Source organism: Panthera pardus, unplaced genomic scaffold, assembly GCF_024362965.1.
Source record: "Panthera pardus isolate Hobbes unplaced genomic scaffold, ASM2436296v1 HiC_scaffold_22, whole genome shotgun sequence".
Classification (NCBI taxonomy): domain Eukaryota; kingdom Metazoa; phylum Chordata; class Mammalia; order Carnivora; family Felidae; genus Panthera; species Panthera pardus.
The window spans coordinates 47,909,322-47,926,799 of record NW_026526788.1 but is presented as its reverse complement, the minus strand read 5'-3'; the positions used below and the strand labels follow the sequence as shown (position 1 = coordinate 47,926,799).

At 45.6% G+C, this 17,478-nt stretch overlaps 1 pseudogene; it reads left to right on the top strand.

Annotated features, from left to right (window-relative positions):
- The first annotated feature begins 3,377 nt into the window (after positions 1-3,377).
- On the top strand, positions 3,378-4,429 carry LOC109264259 (eukaryotic translation initiation factor 2A-like; annotated as a pseudogene).
- The last annotated feature ends 13,049 nt before the right edge of the window (positions 4,430-17,478 follow it).

The following is a 17,478-nucleotide window of genomic DNA, read 5'->3' as shown; positions in this document are numbered from 1 at the left end:
TCAGGTCTCTTTGACCTTAAAAGAAAATCCAACTGCCTTTCTGCAAGTCCCTAAGAAGTGGGAAAACCCCAGAGGCCTCCACTGACATAATTAATACATTACTTAATAGTCAGTTGTCAATTACAAAAATCACCTGGGTGGCTCAGTGGGTTAAGCGTCTGACTTTGGCTTTGGCTCAGGTCATGATCTCACAGTTCGTGAGTTCGAGCCCCCCACTGGCAGTTCCGAGCTTCCTTGGGATTCTCTCTCTCCTTCTCTCTCGGCCCCTCTTCCACTCGCATTGTCTCTGTCTCCCTCAAATGAATAAACTTTTTTAAAAATCTTAAACTTAAAAAAGTCAGTTGTCAATCAAATGCTTTTGTACCGAACCACGTTCAGTGGAATACAAATCTCTCACAAAGCAGATACCGATTCCTTGAGGAGACTATAGTCAACCTAGCAAGCAGATTGGATGCAGAGCAGAAATGGAAACCCTCTGGAAAGGAAATGGGGATATAGAATGTATGGAGGGGATGGGGGGGTTGGCTTTCCAGAACACAGACCCCCGGGGCCATCAGAATCAGCCAGGAACTGGACTATCACATGGAATGAGGCATAAGATAACACCTGTAAGAAAATGTCCATTTAAAAGCCTGAACCCTGTATTAGTGTGGGGGTGATTATTCCTCAAAGTGTGTATGTGTGTGCACGTGCTTCATACCCACTGTATACATATATGTATAATATTTACTTATGTTTTCCCACTTAATAGTAGATTTTGATCATCTTTCCCGTCGCAAAGATATAGCTCTAGCTCACCCTGCCTCAACTTCTAGGAGGATTAGGCGTTCACTCCATGGCCGAGTCATCCGGTCTGTATTTCCTGGTTTAGGGTGCAGTCCAGAGTCAGCGAAGATTCCCGGTGCACTGAGCACTCAGGCTCAGGGCCTGAGGGCACGTCTTCCTTCTCCTCCGCACACAGGCTGAACAAAGGGAAGTTCAGCAGGGCATTAGAAGAGCCCCCAAAGTCCTTCTTTCCAACCCTGCCTTCTGCACGGCCCCCAGCACTCCCAGCCCTGCCACTCTAAGCTGGGTGGCCCTTCCTTCCCAGTGCCGAATCCTGGAAAATTGGAAACTGCCGGTTCCAAAGTCCTCGGTTTCTTTTCAACCCAAACTTCTTTTATATCTTGAGACGATGTATGACACATTTTTAGTCCTCCAGTCCCTTTGCAAACTTTTTCAATTTCTTCGTCTCAAGGGTAAACACATGGACCTAACTCACACTGTGAAACGAGAAAAAATGCATTCCTAAAGCCAGATGGGAAGACAGAAGAACTTATTCAGAGACTCCTGCCCATGACAGGCCACGCTACAAGTGGAGAATCTTAAGGACTTGGGTAACAGAAAGAGCAGAGGGTAGAAGCAGGCACATTCATTCGACAAGTATTTGTAGAGCACCTTCTGGGCACCAGGGTTCTGCCAAGTGGCAGGGGACGAAGTGAGAGGGACAGCCAGGTGCCGGAAGGTACAAGAGCCCACGTGGGCCATTCCTTCTGTGGTGCTAGGGTCTTCTGGACAACTGTGTATGAGTGGCCCTAGTCACGTGACAGTCGGTGTCCCTGACCAGAGTTTGCGGCACCGCCAGCAGCAGGAGTCACCCTGGTCCCTCTGTACAGAGCAGGAGGAGTCACCACAGAGGTGAAGCACCTGGCCAGAAGAAAAAGCTCTGACAAGCACGAAATTCCAGTAAAACTCAATTCTTAAATAAAGTTATCAGATCAGAAATCCAAACAGTGAGCACTTAAGAGCAAGGAGGTGCATAAAATGAGAAAGTGCTGTACTCGGCACTCTTTTGGATGGGTAAGAGTTATGGCTGTTGTCCTTTTAGTGCCTGGGAAGGGTTATAAATAGCAATGGAAAAAGGGATTTTCCCATACGCTCTTTCAAATACACGCACGCGCGCGCACACACACACACACACACTCACACTCACACATTTTAACACCGTGCTGTATTTTTCAGATGGTTTCAAAATTTTAAACAAATGAATTACTCAGATGGAGATATTGAATGCGCCAGGTCTGAACTCAGCAATGAGTTACACCAAAGAGCTAAAAGCATGACTGTGTGAAGCAACCTCAAGACACAAACCAGGACTCTGACTCTTGAAGGAAGAGAGGGTTCCCATGGAGAAGTCTTGTTTCACTCGTTGCACAGAGCACCCAGATGCAGGATTATGACTATTGACGCATCCCGGTGTGCCCGGATGACTCCTTCCCTGGGCGGGGCCGGGTGCCCAGCAAGGGTGAGAAAGGGCTCTGGAAAGGCAGGAGAGCAGTCTTTCATTTAAGTCTAAACCATAGACAAGGAAAATCAGAACTTTCTCTCTGATTCAGGGACCCACGTCTACAGGCTCTTCTTTTCCAGTAAAAGAACAAAAAACTGAGAGATATTTCAGGATTCCATAGCCATGATGTCTTCTACCTACAAATGATTAATTCTTGTCCTGGCAGTGACCAAAGGGAACCTGCTTCTACGCAATGCTGCCACATGAACAGAACCAAGAAGGAAGATCAGGAAAAGGTGTTCTCTTGCCCCAAGGCTGCTACAGAGGCTGCTTGGAGGGCATTTGCAACAGTACAAACAGAAATGTGTATTTCTTGATCCATTTGTTTATTTATTCTTCATTCAGTAGCTACTTACTAAGCACGTTGGGCACTAAGAGCTAGGGAAGGGGCAAAAATTAACGCATTTTGCAAGTATATCTTCAACACTTAGGTTGTGCCAGGCTCTGTACTAGGTTCTGGGGATGGGTGATGAGTAAGATCAAAGAACTCCCTTCCCTTACAGAGCCTACTTTTTGCTGGCAGGCAGACAACTGACAGGCAAACACAGAACGAAACAAGATAATGACCACGAAGGAAGTGACGACTGAGAAGGGCAATGAGGTAGACATTTTCTGGGAAAGGCTAATTTGAAAGAATTTTTTTCACTAAAGTTTGAAGGCTAACAAGGAAGTAATTACATAAACAGCCAGGATGACTACCTCAGCCCAAGGGACGATGAAAAGTGGGGAAGATCATGGTGTTCACAGTACTAAAGGGACCCACATACTGATCCCTTCCAAGTCGGTCAGATAACAGACTCAGCAGCAGTAGAATGATTTTTGATATTAAGGCACATTGAAAATGGATATAACTTTCCCAGGAGAAGATGGAGGTGTCCACGCCCCTCCTGGCAGATGAGGGTACAGGTTCGGTGGTGGTGATGGTCCAAGGTGCCACAGTCAGTTCCTCTGGGCTTGATAAGGTGAGGACACTAAGGAATAAAAAGCACTGCTGTGTTGGAGTAGTTAGAACAGACTTAAGAAGAAAAAAATTTCCTGATAGGCAGAACCAATGTTGCATTACCTTGCAACAAATGAAGAAAGCCCTGGAATTTGTTCAATTGCCAAAACATGGCCCCATTTATGATGAAATTTAGAATTCTAGTTCTACTGAGTTTTATGCTATTTATGGTTCTATGGCTGCCAAAGAAATGGCTTTCAACTTGAAATGTGATCCTGTGGTTTCACTTAGAGCTCGTGCTCTAGCATCTAACGTATTTAGTCCTCATGGCCATATATTAATGCTTTAACGTATTTAGTCCTCATGGCCGTATATTAATGCTTTAACGTATTTAGTCCTCATGGCCGTATATTAAGGTTAGCTGGATTTAAAAACCTGACAGACAAATGCAATCATGGAATGTTAAAAAATACAAACCTATTTCTAAACTAGCAGCCTCTGAGCCTACGTATTTTGCTTGGTGCCCAGATGGGGAGCACATTTTAACTGCCATGCATGTTCCCAGGTTGTATGTTAATAATGGGTACAAGCTTTGGCATTATGCCAGCCCTGTCCTGGCAGCCATTTTGGGACAGGCTATTTCCAGCAAAAACAATAGCTTACGAGGCAGTTAAAAGTGATGTACCCAATGAAGAATCTAAATTTGCAGTGGTTGATCGATTTTCGGGTTTAAGAAGCAAACCAGTCACCAATTCCAAGCTCTCTGAGGAGACACCACTGCTGAATTAGAAGTCACAACCAGGAAACGATAAGCCATTATCAAAAGCAGCTCTTAAAAATCAAAGGAAATATGAGGCAAAGAGAGCTGCAAAGCAGAAAGCAAGAAGTGACAAGAACCAAGATTTGGCATCGACCCCTACCCCACAGAGCACACCACGAAATACTGTGTATCTGTTCACATCTGGAGACTCTGAGACAGATGAAAAATTCAAAAACCAAAGACCTGAAGGCAATTGAGCCCTGAAAGAACAGTCAGCAGCTGAACCACCACTAGAAAAATTCTAAGTTGGAGACGTTTAAGGAGATGCCATCTTCTCCAGAAGCAGGAAGATTTGAAATTGGTTACTTTAAAGATCGACAGAGAGAGCAAGTTGTTAGCATAACGGTGGAAATACATCTTCTGCCTTAAACCCTGTAGAGCACGTGAATTTCCCCTACCCATCATGTACCCAAGTTTATTGCTCATCTATAACTCAGCCATTTTCCAGGCTTTGGAATATATGTGAAATTAGTTAATAATGCCCATTAAATTGGCTTTTCCTACCTTTCAATACATGTAGAAAAGAGATGCAAATTTCTTAGCTAAGTTCAACAGACTGTAAGTCAAAAATCATTATTATTCAGCATCACTTACATAAATGAATAAAGGCATTTAAATGAAAAGAAATACAGCCCATTAGACTGGATAAAAGGAGTCAGTGCAAAAGCAGCAAGGTATACAAAAGTTTGTCTCTGTAACTTTAGAATGAATATTTCTTTCTTTTGAACCTGTATTAACTTACTAAGTTGTTCAGTATAAACTCAATATAGTAATTTTCTGAAAAACTGAATTGCTTTATAGTCCACTTCCTCCTGGAGTCTTTAATGTTTCCATTATTGTATTTTTTTAATTTTTTTTTTTTTAGCGTTTATTTATTTTTGAGACAGAGAGAGACAAAGCATGAACGGGGGAGGGTCAGAGAGAGGGAGACACAGAATCCGAAACAGGCTCCAGGCTCTGAGCTGTCAGCACAGAGCCCGACGCTGGGCTCGAACTCACGGACCGTGAGATCATGACCTGAGCCGAAGTCGGCCGCTTAACCAACTGAGCCACCCAGGCGCCCCTCCATTATTGTATTTTTAAACCAAGACTCAGGCTTTGCTTTGTCCAAGGAGGGACCCCACCCCCCCCCCCCCCCAAGAGTCTGAACACATGCCTGGGTGTCATTTCTCCTCACAAAGAGGAATTTATGCAACCTCTTTGGTAGCCTGGAGTGGTCAGAAATGGTGCTGGATGCAGAATTCTGCTGTGCTGAGCCTCTCATTTATTTCTGGATGTGTATTTCTTACCTCCCACAAGCTAAGCCGTATCTACACCTAGTCAAGATAAAATAAAAAATCTCATGTGGAGTCTGTCAGGAAGGACAATGATAATTTATGTGAAAGTTTCTAGCAGGTAACAGAACTTTTGAGAACAAGTAAACCTAATTAGAGCAGTAGAACACAGAGAAGAGAATGCGATGTGGCAAGAATAGGATCCAGAGAAACCATTTTGAGAAACCAAAGGGAGGCGGTTCCATTCAGCTCCCTGCCGGTGATGCCATTTGCACAGGAAGACAGGGGAAGTCACATTTCCCTTCGCTGGCCCTGAACCTGTGTCTAGACCCAGTTGCCCAGCAGAAACAGGTCTCTGTGAATCGTCCAGGATGGCTGACATTTGTGGGGAGGGCACCATCCACCCGGAAAATGTCACGTCTCTTGTGGTTTTTCTCTGTCCTCGGTTTTTACCTCGAATACAAATTTGAGCTGTTTGCATTGTTGTGGGACACAGAATTTCTCTTTTAATTTTTTTTTTAGTGTTTATATATTTTTGAGAGAGAGACAGAGTGTGAGCAGGAAAGGGACAGAGAGAGAGGGAGACACAGAATCCGAAGCAGGCCCCGGGCCCCGAGCTGTCAGCACAGAGCCCGACGTGGGGCTCGAACTCACGAACAGTGAGATCATGACCGGAGCCGAAATCGGCCGCTTAACCGACTGAGCCACTCAGGCACCCCCAGAATTTCTCTTTTAAACTTCATGTAGCTGATCCTAGGTACAACCACAATCCACACTCTGCCTCCTTCTGGAGAAGGATGCTACTCCCCACTGCGGGCAGCAGGATGCCATCTCAAACTTGGAAAGCGCGCCGTGCTTTTTAACGCTGCATCAAAGGTGACCAGGGAGGAGGCAAAGAGGTAGGCTGATGCCACAAGATACTTTCAGTCTGAGGTCGTTGGGAAGTAAATGGTTTCTTAGACTAACAGCTGCTTGGAGAGGTGGAGATCTCTTCCAAATAGAAAAAGTGATTCTCATGGAGGAAATAAAGGCTCTGAAGGCAACATTTCTCACCATTTCCAAGAAGAGATAATAGAAATAAAGAGCTTCGGGGCACCTGGGTGGCTTAGTCAGTTACGCCGCTAACTTTGGCTCAGGTCATGATCTTGCACCCCGTGAGTTCGAGCCCCGCGTCGGGCTCTGTGCTGACAGCTCAGAGCCTGGAGCCTGCTTCAGATTCTGCGTCTCCTTCTCTCTCTGCCCCTCTGCCTCTCATGCTCTCTCTCTGTCTCTCTCAAAAATAAATAAACATTAAAAAAAATTATAAAAATAAAAAAAATAAAGGGCTTGATTTTCTTCCTGTATACCTTTCTTTAGAATAACCCACTTGAGCAAGCAATGCCTCTGGTTTCTCTGCCCAGAGTTTCGGAGGAGGGGAGCCAGGCTCCATAGGGAAAACGAAGGGTGGTTTCTGCATGAGGAGAAACAGGCCCTCCTATGAGGCTTAGAGAAAGTCTCAGCGTTCTTCCTCACACTGTTGTAGCTCTGTGACCCACATCCTTTCCCTAATTCCTTGGAAAAATGCAGGAAAAGCCTTACTTCCCTCAGCTCCTGGAAAACCATCGGAAGTCTGGCTCCTGCAGCCAGGTCCTTTCCCTGGAAGAACCCGATGAAGAGTGTGACTAGGGATATGTGACGTTTATTCTCAGGGATGACACAAGAGATAAAGGAAACGTAGGGACAATGGGAGCCTTAAAATCAAGCCAAACATCGTGGGTCCCACTCGTGCCTGCATCGGGGAGAGGAGGAGAGAAAAGGCTGTTTCCACCTTTGCTTCTGCTCTGCTCTGCTCCAGCTCTGAAATCACACAGTCACCCAACCTGCATGACTCCTCAGGTTTCCTGGGACCCTGGGGAGGGTATGGGGACCCAGGTAGCATATCTGTCACTCATCCCTCTTGGAATCAGTACCCTATAATCACGAGCCTCCCTGGCACCTGCTTTCTATCCATCTATCCATTCTGTCATTAGAAGCTGTCCTTTTGTTCATCTCGATACACAGTTTACAAAGCCTCTTCACAATGTTTACCCAAATCAATTTACTGAGAGACAACATGAGACTCTGCAGACCTAACGAACAGGGCTGGCTCCTGTCTGTCCTCAGGGAACTTGCAGCCTCGTAGGGGCCATGGGCATGGAAAAATGCTCATAGGTCAACGACAGTGACGTAACCGTACGTTGTAAAATATGTTGTGAAGAAAACAGGACCTGAGACACAAAGTATATTAATTAGTATATTAAATGCAAATGGACACAATTCCCATATCAGGAGGCAGGAGGGGAAATGGGTGTGACCGCATGAAGCCCTGAATACCGGGTCTTCTCTGGAGGTGTTGACAACGTGCATGGGAGAGCTTCACCGCAGGTTGGTGGGATGGCCCATCAACAATGACATTAGCGACCTTCACATGTCAGGATGTGTAGGTCTTTCTCCCTGAGTCGTTCTGTTGTTCCAGGGAAAGACCCTACGGCCTCCCACCACCGCAGTGGGAGTCTGGGGATATGTCTAAATCACTTGTGAGCAACTCACATTATTCCCCTCTTGTCACCCAATTTTCTTATGTGTCCGATGTCTCCATAGATGCAGCCTCCTTGTCCCAGTTTCCTTAGCAAAAGAAATCTCCAGTCTCCTGTGTGGGTGACAAGGGTGGCTCCAAGTGCAAAATGGAAACGTGAGTGTCCTTGTTCAAAAAGCTGGGAACAATGCCGTTGCTGCTGGAAGGTCTAACGTAACAAACTTTTCTTTTCTTCCATGATCTGAATTATTCTGAGATCATTTAGGGATAATGGATCTGAGTTTTTATTATCGTTCACCATTTCAAAAAGCAAGATTAATTTAATTTTAATAAATGTTAACGTTAATACTCCTGTATTTCTTTGGCTACGTGCTACTCCACATATTCTAAGTCTTCCTCGATTTAATCATTTTATTTATTTTGCTGGAATAGATTTTCCAGAAATTTGATAGAGTTTTTGATTGGTAAGCTTTCTGAGTCCTCAAAGAGCTTTAGCAAAAGCTATTTTCACCTTTGTATTTATTTATTTTTTTTCTTGGAAGAGAGTCGTAATTCAAAATCACATATCAATGACTTTGAAAAGATTGGCTCATGGCTTTCAGAAATCCTCTCCTGCTTCTGAGAAATTGGATTCCAACCTGATGTTCATTTCTTTCTAGAGAAACTATCTTCTCTTTCACTCAGCTTTGTTGGCCTGTAAGACACGGTTTTCATCGTTAGTTTTCTGAAATGTCACCACGACAGTGCATGCATGTGTCATACCTGTTACATTTGTCCTACTTAACTCTCAGTGGGCTATTTCAATTTAAGGACTCATGTTTTCCTTTCTGAAAAACCGTCTTATTTATTTCTTCCCTTCAAGCCTCTGTTTTGTGTTTCTTTCCTTTTGCAAGTTCATTTAGACAGGATTTGAAACTCTTTGATAAACCTACTGTGTCTTAATGCTTCATTAATATGTTGTGGTTCTTTGTCTTTTGGGGCTACATTTTGGAAGAATTCTTTGTTGCCGCCCTCCAGCTTACAAATTCAAATTGCAGCTGTATCAGTTCTGCTCTTTAACACGCTTTTTTATGTCGTTGTTCTTGCTTTGTTCTCCAGATCTCTAAGATTTCTGTTTTAATTTATATATAAATTAAATCTCTTCAACATTATTTCATACGTCAACATTAATTATACTGAATTCTAAAAAATTTCCTGATGCTCTAAACTTTGCTTCCTAAGGCAACATCTCCTTCATATAATTATAATTTCAATGTAATTCTGATGTAATTTCATGGTCCTCCGGTGATGCTGATTTTCCCCCAATGTTTGGGGATCTTTGGTTGTGTGGCCATCTTGATGTTCATTTCCTTGTCTGTGGGGTAAATGGACATATATTTCTGCTGAGTACGATTTGCTGTGTATGTGTGTGTGCTGTTAGGCATTTACCTACATGTATTGAATGAATGGCATCAGTCTTCTCAGGTAGGCAGTGTAAGTATTTAGGTCTTTTTAGTGGTTGGACTAAGCAGGAATGCCAGTACTAACTCTGACTTTGAGTAAATTATTTGGCTTGTCCAAGCTTCAACTTTTTTTTTTTTTTTTTTTGAGGTGAAAGGGCAGAGGAAGATGTTGAGAAAGAATCCTAAGCAGGCTCCATGCCCAGCACGGGGTCTGACATGAGGCTCCATTCCATGACCACGAGGTCATGACCAGAGTTGAAATCAAGAGTCAGACACTTAACCAACTGAGCCACCCAGGCACGCCGCAAGCTTCAACTTTCTAATCAAGAAAATGAGTATAGCGCAATAAGGCAAGGAGTAAGCATGACCTTGCAAATTTATAATACAGTGCCTGGCATATAGAAAATAATAATACAGATATTAACTGCTGTTTCGTTGGTTCAAATCAGAACCCAGAGGTGGAGAAATTGATACCCGAAGAAATGAGTCAGCTGTGGTAAAATTGGTAATGTGATGGGTTTCGATCCAGGAAATTTCATAGTGCCTTTGCTCACTGTCTCCTCACAGAAATCTTCCACTCGACCCATGTCCTCTATCCTGAAAGTTCAGATGGGAGGAACACCACACATCCCCGCAGTATGGAGTTGAGCACACGAGGCCAGGCCTGGGCAGGAGGAGAACCCTGTAACCGTTGAGTATTTGCAGCTTTCTACTGAGGATGGGAACCCACAGTGCCCTTTGGGGTTTCCATCCTCTAGGCCCATCTGTTCTGGGTTTTTTATTTTGATTTCCACTGATAGCTCTTGAGGACAGCTGAACATCTTCTTTCCGCCCAAGAACCGAGGAAAGCAAACTGTAGCCAAAACCAGCAGCTGTTGGTTTGTTTAATAGGGAAAATATCTCCCAGAGCTGCCAAGGATACATGATAGAAAGGGATCGAAGAAGCTTGAGGTTCTTTTCCCAAGACAAAAAGCAGATTTTAGCACACACACAAAAATATTCACATTGCTCACTTCCACCCCCAGATTCTGCATAGGAGACCCCGACTCATTTTTTTAAGGATGCCGCCCAGACATTTGTTGTGGACTGTTAGTCCATAAATACATTTCAAGTTGTGGCTGCTTGTCTGTGCTCTCTCCACATGGTCCAAATCTCCTTGGAGCGGAGGTCCCAGGGTATCTGATAGCTGGAGAAGTCCTGCATCCAACCAGGAATATCTATCTCCTTTGCCAGGCTAGCCAACATTCCTGCCTCTTAGGTCTGCAATCAGGCTGTGAGCACAGACTGGGTGCCAATCTGTGGGCAGTGAGTTTATCCAAGCATGGAGAGGGGACGCAGTGACCTTGAATGTCAATTAATGCTACCTGATAGCATTCAGCTACAGTCCTGGCAGATGAGAAACTGGGGCAGGCCAAGTCGTTCCCCGCCCCCCACTCTTCACATTCCAGTCCTGCTTTCTCCCCTGTTCTTAGTGCCCCCCATAAGGTTTAGTTAAGCCAAATTGCACCCCCACACACCCCCTGCCTAGATTTTCCCCTCCAGCTGAGCCACCGAGAGGCAGGCTGACTGCTGGGGGGAGCACACTTCCCTCTCTCCCAGTGCTGGAAGGAGAGGAAGAGTCCAGCTGAGATTTCTTCTTCTTAAGTGCTTCCAGCCTAGCCTGTCGGGATGGCGCAAGTCTGCAAACCGGGGTGAATATGGGTCAAAAGGGAAAAGACCGCTTCCATAAGCATCAACAAAACTCCTGGAGCTGGTGCCTTGCTGCTTCTAGATCAGCTCTTACTCAAGACTAGCCTTGCAGTGGGTCAAGAACAGATCCTGAATCAAGGATGAGGAGGGAGCATCGGGACTGGGTCTCACACCAGACCCGGCCAGCCTGACTTGTGACTTTTTTGGCTGGGTTCTGCATGCCAGAGGCCAGCTTGTTCCCCGTGCAATGCTGTGTGACCGTCCTTCCTGCTGTGCCCTCAACTCTATTCCCTGGAATTAGGTCTTGTCCAACTCTTTTCCCTCTTCAGGAGGGATATTCCTGATGATGGCCAAGGCTTTGCATTGTGCCAGTGACTACTTTAGGGTGGCAACAATAAACTTTCTCTTCGCTCCTTCTGTTCAGGCATCCCCCACCTGCCCACACCTAGACAGTTTTGACATTGCTTAAACTGGACCAAGAGTTTCCACTTCATATCAGTGGCATAGAGCAGAGGAAAGAGCTATAGGGTCAGGGTTTTGTCAAAGTTGTGGCTCTACACTTACTATGTGACCTTGAGCAGGTCATTAACCTCACGAAACCCTACCTTCCTCATCAGCAAATGGCAGAACAGAAACTATTGTGGGGGCTTCCATGTACAAAGAGCTCTATGTTGACTAGTTCCCTTGCCCCTCCTGGCCCTTGTCTGACAGGTTGGAGGAAAGGATGTCCCTCCTCCTCTTCCTGGCATTTTCCTAAGTCCTAATATCCCAGCCAATTGCCTGTTCTGGCCTGGATCTTTGCTCCTCTACTCTCAGCAAACCGCTCTGTGGTATTGGGATGGCTCCCGTTATCTATGGTGCTCTCCTAACCCCATCTCGACAGGATCGAACCCAGTCTCTCCTGCTCTCCCAGCTGAATAAGATCACAACAGAAATCACTGCCCAGGTTTGGGCTCCACCTTACTGCAGTGTCTGCCCAATACTGGGGCAGCCGTGGCTGTGGGCTCTCCAGTGATGGGGACCAGGGCATATGAAGTCTGCTTCTCAAGAGCGCCTGTATGTGTATTTCACAATTTCACACCCAGTGGCTTGCTGGATTAACAAGATTTAGGAGGCATGCAATAAAGTCAACAACCTTGGACTGGGACTTCACACAGGTTACCCAAGCACTTCAGGGTGAGAGTCACCCTCGAAACCATTCCTTCCATTGTTTCTTCTACCTTCGAGAAGGTACAAGGCACCAATTTCCACTCATTGCCAAAGCCAGAGCCTGGGCTTCACCTTTGATCACTGCCTCTCCCTCACCCTGTCCACACAGCCAAATCTCTACATCCAACCAATCTCTACATCTCCATCCAACCAACGTCTACATCCTATCAATCCTGCTTCCTCCAAATCTTGGGGTTTTTTATGTGTCTCTACATCCACTGCTTCATCTTGATTCAGGCCAACATCATCTCTTGTAGTCTTTCCAAACACAAACATGGTCACCATCCTCCTGTACAAAACATTATTCAATGTCTGGCCATTGCTCGGTGGTCAAAAATAAGCCCTTCATACAACTTCCAAGCCTTTGCACATTCGACCATTCCCTGCCTCTCCAGCCCCATGCACACCTCTCCCCACATCATGTCTCGTGTCCAGATGCCAGAAAGCATTTCAGCTCAGTGTTCAGAGCAGATTGTCTTATGCTATTGGAATTTCACCAATGCCATTGCCACTGCCTGTAAGATCTCACACCACAATGACCTTCTTCCAGCCTGAGTAACTCCTACTCATCCCATGGGCCTCAACTCCAGTATCATCTTTTCCAGAAATCTCTTCTCACATCTTCCCAATTGGGTTAGGTGTCTCCCCTCCCAACCAGTATGTTCCCTTCATTCCCTTTGATGGTAATTGGTATTCTGCATGGAAACTGCTGGTTTTATTGTCTGTGTTCAACATGAGACTAAGAACCTTCAGATAGCAGGGATGGTGTCTCTCCTTTTCCATGTGGTATCACCTCATCCGAGCAGGGCACAGCCCAGGCCAAGCAGACACTCGGTAATTCTCTAATGGTTACATTCTCCTTCTCTAGAATTAAATTTGCCGAAGGCGTAGATAAGACTGTTCCATGTGAATAGTCAGATGGTTCAGAATACATCTGAATCCAACATATGAGGCTGATTTGGGACCTGGACCAGAAAAGGGACATTTGTGGGAAAACTGGTAAAATCCGCATAAGGCTTATAGATTAGACTAGCATCACATCGAGTTAATCTCCTGACTTTGGTCATTGGTCTCATGTTACGTGAGACTCTAACATCTGAGAAATTTGGGCAAAAGGTACACAGAAAGGCTTTGCACTCTTTTTGCGCCATTCTTTGTACGTAAAAATTATATCAAGATAGAAGTTTTAAAATGTAAGCAAAATAAAAGCGTAGATTAGCGGGAAGAATGAGGACCAACTTCAGGATTCCACTGGAACTTGCTTTTCTTAGTAAATTCAACACCAGTGTTCCTTTCCTTCTGCTTTTCTCTTTCCTGTAGAATCTGCCGGGTAAGGCACAGGGAAGGAGTCTTATTCCTGCGTATCTGCATGAAAAGGCTGTGGGTCCTGAAGATGCTGTGGTGTGAACGTCAGCCTCCAAAGCCCTGCTCGGTGCCATCAGTCTAGTCTGCCAGTTTACTGCCAAGCTTCCCATCCGCAGAGTGGAAAAGTGCCGACTCAAGCTCACTGCACGGAGGCAGGGCAAATGACTCCACCAGACTTGGCTAAACACTGGAACTGCTTCCTACAGAGCCGGCTTAGCTTTTAACCTTCCGAGAAGGGCAGCGCCTGAAACGTTCATGGGAATGGATTTCACAAACAGGGAAGAACACCCGGAAAGAGAGAGCCCCGCGCAGCATGTCTACAGCCCAGCCCCAACCCAGAGCTCCAGCCCCTGCCTTTCATCCTCAGGCCAACATGGGTCACCCTCCGCCTTGTCTTCAGGGCGCAGATGGGGCTGTCTGAGCCCGGGTTGCAGGCTTTCTTTCAGATGTTAGGAGTGGGGAGGGGTGGCAGGTGAAACTCCAGGCCCGGTTCATCAGCTCGAGACTTAAAGCTGAGAAAACATCCCCTGCAGGCCTCAGTCAGGCCCGGCGCCCTCCACGAGCACAGTGAGGTCCCGCTGCTCTCCCCCATGAGAGGAGCCACAGAAGAGACGCGATCGCCTTTGCTCCGATAACCATAAAGCCACTTGTGCTCAGAGGCAAGAGACCCAGAGCTTACCCACCCAGGTCCCGGAGAAGGGGAGCCAGCCCTGGCTTGGGCATCCGGGTCACATGGTGACCGCTTGCCCCTATGGCTGCCCCGAGGCTGTTAAAATAGAATCAAATGAAATCTGTCCCCTCCAACTTCCACCTAAAGATCAAAGTTCTACCCTATGGTGATTACACAGAACTGGTTTGTTTTCTCTACTATGTTGTACTTCTTTACACATCTGGAGACAGCAATCTTTTTCCACCCAAGTCTTCTTTTTCTCCCCCCCCCCCCCCAGATAAGCAGCCTGTTTGCATTAGACAGTTTTTCCACTCACCTCCGTACAGCATGGTTTCTAGATTCCTCAAAATGTTCATCACTGTCTCTTGGATTCGTTTTCAAGGTTCTTTCTATAATGCAATGGACAGGTGAATTATGAGGTTCCGGACCAAGAAGCCAGCACAGAGGACAGCAGAGTTAGCTCCTCTGATCCACACTCCATCTCTCCATTCATGTAGGCCAAGATGGACTTTGTAGCAATGTATGGGAACGCTGGCTCTCACTGAAGTTACCAGGCACCCGAACTCCAAAACATTCACTGATATTTACACAATTAACTTCCGAATGAAGACGATTACACCTTCATCACTGTTAATTTCATTGCTGAAGTTAACACCGATGTAACTCTTGCTGCCAGGCCTCCCAAAGACATTGGAGAGTGCCATGGTGAGCCTAGGCATTTTGCCTGAGATGGGAGAACACACAAGAAGGCAGTACATCAGCATGGCCCGGCTCACCAGATGAGGCCTCACTCATTCCTAGTGAAGTGGAACAGAGAAGACCCCCAAGCATTGGAACGTGGAGATAAGGCAAGAGGAAGCCAGTCTGTTCCAGAAAGGATGTGAGGGCATGGGAGGGATTCTGGAGGGGAGTGAAGGGTAGCTCTGGATACTTGGGCACTTGTAAGCCAAATGGAAGCCAGCAGGCCTGTGGGTCTGGAGGAGGGGACTTGGTGACTCGGGCATCCTTCCCCACCTTCATTCCAAGGAGCGAAGACAGAAGCATCACTCTGGCTTGGCCACTCCTCAAAGAAAGAAAGAGAAAGAGATTGAGTGCACAACTCACAAAGGATCTGATTTACTGCTTCTGGAAGAAACACTGAACCTTTTTCATCTTGACAGCATCCAGACTCCCGGAGGGGCATCAATTCACTTCCATGGAGAACAACAACATCTCTGCTCTGGAACTGCAAGCCACAGTCTGCGAGAAGAAACTCCACTTAGGAAAGCGGCACCAAGAAACCACTTGGTGCAAAGACAAAGAAATGCACTAAATTGATCCCTTACAGACACATCTCAACCGGGGAGAGTTCTGCTGCAGTGAAGTGTCAAAAAGAAAGTCAACGTGCCAGATTTTCTTTCATCCCAAAAGGGAAGTCAGTGAAATGGAGCCCTAGGATTTCACTAGCAGATGCATCAGCAGCAAATGAACACGAGGTAACCTTGACCTCTCACAGGAGTCTGCAGATTTCAAAGTGTCTGTGCAGATGAGTCAGGTCAGCGATGGCCAGGTGGTTCCATAGTTAAACCATCCACGGATTAGACCGTGGCTGGTCTAAGGTCCCCTGAAGGCAACTTCTGGGTGGTAACAACAATTGGGAGGTCTCGTGTGTGGCCTGTGGTCCCAGGAGGTGTGCGTAGCTTCTTGGCCTGCACGGTCTCATCTCACGTTGGCCCAAAGGCAGGGTGTTTGGCAGATGATCCCCGTCGCTTCTGGTTGAAGTTGTGGCAATTCGTTGTTTTGTCGTTTCACTTAAGTCGCTCATCTTCTCTCCTTTCCCTGTTAGGTTTTGTTTTCGGTAGTATTCGAAGCATCTCGAAATATAAATCTCAAAGAATTGAGATGAATTATTCTTTGTTTAATGTTTATTGAATTTTGAGAAAGAGAGATAGAGAGAGCACACGCAAGCAGGGGAGGGACAGAGAGAGAGGTGGGGGACAGAAGATCCGAAGCAGGCTCTGGGCTGATAGCAGACAGCCCGATGCGGGGCTCAGATTCAGGAACCGTGAGATCATGACCCGAGCCAAGGCTGGATGCTCAACCGACTGAGCCACCCAGATGCCCCTAATTATTTTTTAATCAACAGGAAAATTCACAGTATACTTAATATAAAACAGATGTATATTAATTGAAAACAGGGAGCCTTAAAAAAAAGGTAGAACTTTCAAACAAAACCATTCTGAGATGGAAAAAAAAAACAGCTAAAGTTTAAGAAATGTTACAAAATTTGAGCAGAGAGTAAAACAACCCTAATAGCTCATGGAGGATTTACGCTGTGCCAGTGACTCCTCTAAATGCTTCATCATATGAAATCATTTCATCTGTTTACATTTCTGTGAGTTATGAATTTTTAAAAAGAAAAACTTTAGATCCCAAAAGAGTTGTTTTCTCATGGTTACTTTTCCAATAACCTTAAGAGATAGGATTTGAACCCAGAACCCGCACCCTTAACTATGATACTGCTTCTCCCCTGATATACAGGTACACCTTGGAGATACCTCAGATTTGGTTCCAGACCGCCACAATAAAGGTGGTCAAATGAGCGTTTTAGTTGCCCAGTGCCTGTAAAGGTTATGTTCATGCTGTACTATGCTGTCATCTATTAAGTATGCAGTAGCATCGTGTCTAAAACACAATGTACATATCTTAATATAAAAATACTCCATTGCTGGAGCACCTGGGTGGCTCAGTCTGTTGAGTATCTGACTCTTGATTTTAGCCCAGGACATGATCTCAGGGTCGTGGGCTCAACCCCAGTGTCAGGCTCCACTAAATGCAGAGACTGCTTAAGATTCTCTCTTTCTCTCCCTCATCCACTCTCCCTTGCTCGCCTTCCCTCTTTCTCCAAAAAAGAAATAAATACTTTATTGCCGAAAAAAAAAATTGCTTAGCATCATCGGAGCTTTCAGGGAGTCATAATCTTTTTGCTGGCCTGGGGCCTTGCCTTGATGTTGACAGTTGCTGACTGATCAAGGTAGTAATTGCTGAAGGTTGGGTAGCTAGAGCAATTTCTTAGAATAAGACAATGAAGGTTGCTATAGCAACTGATTCGTCCTGTCACTTGAATGCTTAGGGCCATTGTATGGTGATTAATCAGCCTAATTTCAAGATTTTTGTGTGTCAGGGAAGAGGGAGGCCTGAGGACAGAGA